The sequence below is a fragment of the Cannabis sativa genome, chromosome 4, assembly GCF_029168945.1.
Source record: "Cannabis sativa cultivar Pink pepper isolate KNU-18-1 chromosome 4, ASM2916894v1, whole genome shotgun sequence".
Taxonomy (NCBI): Eukaryota; Viridiplantae; Streptophyta; class Magnoliopsida; order Rosales; family Cannabaceae; genus Cannabis; species Cannabis sativa.
This window is the reverse complement of record NC_083604.1, coordinates 67,605,767-67,611,766: the sequence shown is the minus strand read 5'-3', so window position 1 is coordinate 67,611,766 and position 6,000 is coordinate 67,605,767. Positions and strand designations below refer to the sequence as shown.

The 6,000-nt window shown below is 42.9% G+C and overlaps 1 long non-coding RNA gene across 1 annotated transcript; it reads left to right on the top strand.

The window, feature by feature from the left end:
• Window positions 1-2,529: 2,529 nt before the first annotated feature.
• On the top strand, window positions 2,530-4,575 carry LOC133036548 (uncharacterized). The gene is made up of 3 exons (XR_009687153.1): window positions 2,530-2,942; window positions 3,801-3,863; window positions 4,328-4,575. It is a non-coding gene; the product is annotated as an uncharacterized LOC133036548 (long non-coding RNA).
• Window positions 4,576-6,000: the final 1,425 nt, after the last annotated feature.

The window sequence follows — 6,000 nt, the reverse complement described above, 5'->3', positions numbered from 1 at the left end:
TAATAATCTATTTTAGTTATTAAATAATTAGTTTTGGCATTTAAATGATTAGAATTGGAAAAATGGCTTTTTTGGAGAAATAGAAATAAAATTGAGGAAACTGCAAAATCCATGTGAGGCCCATACACACCATGGCCGACCACATACTTGCATGTTTCCCAATTATTATTTTCAATTTAAATTGCCATATAATTGCTAATCAAAGCCTAGCCTAAATAGGAAAGTGGTGGATCACACTAAATAAGGCAGTTATTCAATTACACAGTAAAAGAGGAAACTGTTTATTTGGAAAGTTGTGCTCTTCCCTTTCCTATTTATAGCCGCCCCTCTCTCTACTATTGGAGGGCTTGAAAAAGCTTTTGCTTTGCATTGTGTCACACGAAATCAAGAGAGAAAAACAAGAGAGAATTTCAAAATTCCTAGTGAGAGAGAAGTGCCCACACACATCACTCAGTACCTCATTATAGTTTGGAAGACTGTGAAGGATCACATCCAACTGAAGAACTTTCGGGCTCAGATCTTGATTATACTCTGCTACAGACAGGAATCAAGGGTTAGAGATCTGAGTGGAAGGAGACATTAATTCCGCTGCCATCACTGTAAGTTATTCTTAACTTTTATGTGTTTAGTTCATCGTTTTAGAAGTTCAATATTAGGTTGTTAAATCAACATACTTGTGAGTAGATCTAAGATCCTGGATAAATATAATTTCCAACACAAAATACTTACCACAGTGAGGGAGTGTCTGAGATCCTGGATTTGGAAGATGGAGTTCAAGGATGCACAAGCAGCGAACCGCCTAGGTGCACACCGGGTAAGCTGGGACGCAAACTCGCCAGTCATCTCCGCGGCAAAGGGAGCTAATGTGGGCCCCAGGAAACGACCGAACCAGTCCGACAAGGGATCCAAATTTAGATCCCACGAATTCTGGTATTCCGGGTTGTTGAGAGTATTTTGCATCTCAACTCGTAAGATCCTCTTAAGGGCCTCCACCTCAACATACCCCCGGGAGTATTCGTCCATGGCATAGTTGTTTTTAGCTATCCGGAGCTCCTGTCTTGCCTCATCTCCAGGAACCGGAGTCAGCACAATATTGGGAGGGGCAGTGTGTTCCTCCATGGGAGAGACCCCGCCATCAAGACCGTGGGCCGGAGTGTCAGCTCTCTGTTGCCGTTTGGGCTCCTCCTGGGCAACCATTTTGCCCTTGCGTTTGCGAATTAGAGCAACTTCTTGCTCTTCTTCATTTTCTTCAACTTCCTCAGGAAGAGCCCGGTGTCCTCCTTCACCTTCTTCAACTTCCTCAGAAAAGCCCCATTGCTTTTCTTGACCTTCTCCCCGGAGCACCTCCTCATCCACTAAGTCAATAGTGTCTGGAGGAGCACTGGAAGAAGCCTTTAGAGGGGGGGCCATCTGGGAAGAAGTAAAGGGAGGGGGAGCTTCAGGAGTGTGAACCCCGACAAGTTCGGCCAAAATGGCGTCCATAGAAACGCCTGCTACAACAAAAGAAAGAAGGCATGTGTGCTTGACTTTGAAGGATCATGGGTAAAGTACCTTCCCCTGATCGAGTTCTCGTACAACAACAGCTATCAGGCAACAATCAGGATGGCCCCTTATGAGCTTTTATATGGAAGAAAATGTAGATCACCTATTCACTGGGATGAGGTAGGTGAAAGAAAGTTCTTGGGTCCCGAGGCTGTTCAGAGAACAAGTGAGGCAGTTGATAAAATTAGAGCGCGAATGCTCGCGGCTCAGAGCAGACAGAAGAGTTATGCTGATCCAAAGCGACGGGATATTGATTTTCAGATCGGGGACATGGTGTTTCTGCGAATATCGCCGATGAAAGGCATCAAGCGCTTTGGTAAGAAAGGAAAACTTAGCCCCAGGTTCATTGGACCTTTTGAAATCCTTGAGAGGATAGGGCAAGTAGCGTACAGGTTGGCTATGCCCCCAACGCTGGCAGCTGTACATGATGTATTCCATGTTTCGATGCTTCGAAAATATGTCTCAGATTCGTCCCATATCCTGAGTTATGAAGCATTAGAACTACAACCAGATTTATCATATGAGGAACAACCGGTGCAAATACTTGACAGAAGGGAGAAAGTCTTGAAAAACAAGACAATTGCACTGGTGAAAGTGTTATGGAGGAATAGTAAAGTAGAAGAGGCAACCTGGGAACTCGAGACGGATATGCAGCAGAAATATCCAGAGTTGTTTAGGTAAATTTCGGGACGAAATTTCTATAAGGAGGGGGTAATTGTAATACCCTGGAATTAAGGAAATGGATTAGCAAAGCCCTAACTAGTTAATTGAGTATTATTGTAGAATTATATTATATTATAATTTATTATATGCGAATTAATATGAGAAATGACATGTTAAGACCCCGTTGGTGAGTTAGGGGCATTTTAGTAATTTTGACCCGAGAAGGGTAAAACTATGAATTTAATTTATTTATGTGCTTATGAACTATATTATTATATAGTATATCTGGTGTGTCCTTTTTCAGGTGTGTTCTGACAAGTTGGCGCAGTATAGTCACAATCGGGTATTTCGGGCCGAACCGGGTTCGGGGCCGAAATATAATTTTGGGATAAATTATTGGCATTTTATTTATGTGTGAATAATCTGAAATTATTTAAATATGTGTTATATATGAAATGAATTCAATGCCCTTGATTGTTTGAGTATGTGAGAAATGGCCCTAGGGGCAAAATGGTAAATATGTATTTTGGATTTATTTTCAACTAAAGGCATTCTTTGTAAAAAAATGAAATTCATTTCTGCATTTACCTTAACCCTAAAACAGCCCCCTTCCCTCTCTCTCTCTCTCTATCTCTCTTTGTATTTGGTTGAAAAATTGGTGATTTGCTTGGTATTCAAGCTTGAAATTGAAGAATTGTTTGAGGAGTTGTGGCTTGATCATTGCATTGAAGCTTGAGGTAGTTTTTCTATTGCTGAAATTTAATGAATTTGCTGCTGTGATTTTATGGTTGAAAAGCATGAAATAGGTTGGGATGGTCTTGAGATGCATGTTCGTGTTTTCTTGTTGATTTGAGCATGTTTGTACTTGGATCTTTTGAATTGATGTTGGGTTAGGTTTAGACAGAATTTAAAAGGAATTTTATTGTGTTTTTATTCTGTTATTGAACTTTGAAATTAATTGTTCAAGTTCAAGTTCTTGAGCTTGAAGTTCTTGGTGATTTTGCTTAAGTTGGAGCTTTGAAGTTTATGATGTTTAATCTGAATTTTTGGGGTTTTTACCATTGAATTTTTAATGCATGAATTGTGTTTTAAGCTTTTGATTTAATTACTGAAAAATATATTTAATGGATTTAAGTTTTGGTTGTGAATTGAGTTGAAATGGATGAGTTTTGGGGCTGAAATTCATTGTTGAAGGCTGATTTTTAGTTGCTGGTTTTTGGTGTTGTTGGAGAGTGAATTATGTGTAATTCCTCTCTAATTACTTGGTTTATGTTAGGTGAAAGTTTGGTATGATTGTGGGTTGATATAGCATGAAAATTGGTATTTTTGGATGCATTTTCGTGGCTGGAAACTGGGTTTCCTGGGTTTTTAAACCCAGTAGCCGCGGCCATTTTCGGTAGCTTATTGTATTTTTTTGGGTTTTTGTTTTGGTCATAACTTTTTACTCGGGACTCCGTTTGGGACGTTCTTTATATCGTTGGAAAGCTCATTCCGAGCTCTGTCTGAATATTTGGAATTTAAGTGCCCAGTTTTTAATTTGTAGAAATAGATTTTGGGATTAACCCTATACTTGTGTATCCCGGAATTGTGACTAGGATTACCGGCACTTGGTCAGGAGCACCCGGGGATTTGGAATCTCCATATTTGTGGGAAATCAGGTAAGACAGTAGTTAGTACGTAGAGATGTGCACAATGGCGCTTATATGGAATGTGATTTATATGAGAAACTAGAAACCGGGATTAGAGTTATTACTCTAAAGTGAGCGGTTTATTGGCTTAGGGTTATTACCCAAGTGAATTGGTAATATGTAATTGTTATGCCATGATGTATATAGCTGTATATTGAAGTAAAGGGTTATGTGTTCAAGGCATAATCGGGTTGGACTCGGTAACTAGAACCGAGGTGAACCGTTCTAAGGCCTTATTGTAATTAGACGTGTGAGCGTAACATGTAGGTCTATGCCACATAGACATAAATAGGCGTGTGAGCGTAACACGCAGGTCTGTGTCATACAGACAAATATGAAATGGCATTATTATTATTTATGTGATGAGTTATATATGATTAACGATATATCTTACTGTCTTGCTGGGCTTGGCTCACGGGTGCTCTACTGTGCAGGAAAGGGTAAATCTATCTCTGATCAGCCATGAGTATGGGAATTGGGCGATGTATGTACATGTTCGGGCCACACTAGACCAAGCGGGTTGGGGTCTACCAGCGTTGAAACTTTTGTAACTCTATTTTTGCCGCTTAGGTCGGCTAAGGAGAAAAGACTTGTAATATTTTGTAAAATGATTTTTTTTGGGATCCCGAAACATGTAACTTTTGTTTGTAAGGTTAAAATTATTACAAGTTTATTTTCATTCCGTTTTCGTTTAAAGTTTTAATTTCCGCGCTTATTTTAAAACCAATCCCGTTTAGGGGATTAGGGTTTCTTAATCATATTGGGTAGCGTGCCTAAATCTTAGGGCGTTACAAATTCGGCCCTAGCAAAGTTTCGAATCTTAATGCTGGCAGCATCGTCTCCGAGATAGCTGTCCGAAGGCCGGAACCAGCTGGATGAAATATAAGCTGAAGGGTCTAAGGGGACGGGCTCCGGAGGACCAAAACCCATCCGGGACTGACCTAGGAAATCTCCTAAGTTGGAAAAATAAAACTCCTTCATATGGTCTTCCCACCGGGTCGAGGGCATCCTAAACCTATAAAGACGCTCATCGAACCCTACAGGCCTAAGACTGGCATATTCTCCAACAGAAGGGACGTAATGAACTGCTAAAGGAGACTTACCACCAGAGCTGGAAGTGCTGGCGCCCCGAGCCCCAGTGTTCGGCTCCTGAGCCGAAGGCTTTGACCTAGGAGCCCTTCTCTCCGCCGAGTCCCCGATATGAAGGGGCTTCCCAGCGATTGCCTGGCTTCTCCTCTCGACCGGGCTCCCCACGCGAAGTGGCCTCCCGGAAGCTGCTTGAGCCTTAGAGTAGGCTCTCTCCCGAGCCTTCCGGTAGAGATAGTCCTGGTACTTCTTCTCGGAAGTGGCGATAATCTCTTCCCGGAAGGTCTTCTCCGCGGCAGGCACCCTCACATTGGGATAGATAACTCGGGAAAGGTTAGAGTCCTCCACGGATTGGTGCGGCAGGATGAGTTTTGCCTTCCGGCAATTCTTCGCCGTAACCAGGCCCCCGACGTCGAGGTCCGCCCGGTCATAAGAGGCGAAGGCCTGGGCTCTCCGAAGAAAGACCTGAGTAGGCGCGGTCCGCTCGTAAGGGGGAATCCTAACCCACTCCGTGAGGAGCTCCGGATGTTCCACTGCCCGGAACCCGGAAGAGAAGAAAAAACGATGGCGATACTCCTTAACATGAGTTTGCCTATTATACGGGACCATCCCATCATTGGCAGGGTGGGCCCAGAACCCATAAAAACCGTCTTTAAGTTTGTCCCCCTTCTTGGGGACAGAAATAAGTTCATAAAAATACAATATCTCCGCCAGGCTGGGAGAGCCCCATCCCCGGGCGGAGTAAAAAATAAATAAGCCTGAGAGCAGGCGGTATGCTTGAGGAATAAGTTGGTATGGCGCAAGGCCGACAAAAACTAAAAAATTAACAAAATAGTCTTGGAGAGGAAGGATGGCCCCGACCATCAAGTGCGTCTAGCTCCAAGCCCCGAAGCCGCCATAGTTGTGATTGGGCGTCTCCGCATCACGAGGTGGCCGGTGGTACGTCTTGGATGTGGAAGGCTTGATTCCGGCTACCTCCACGATATTCTCCAACTGATGGGGACAAGTCAGAGTAGAGTGA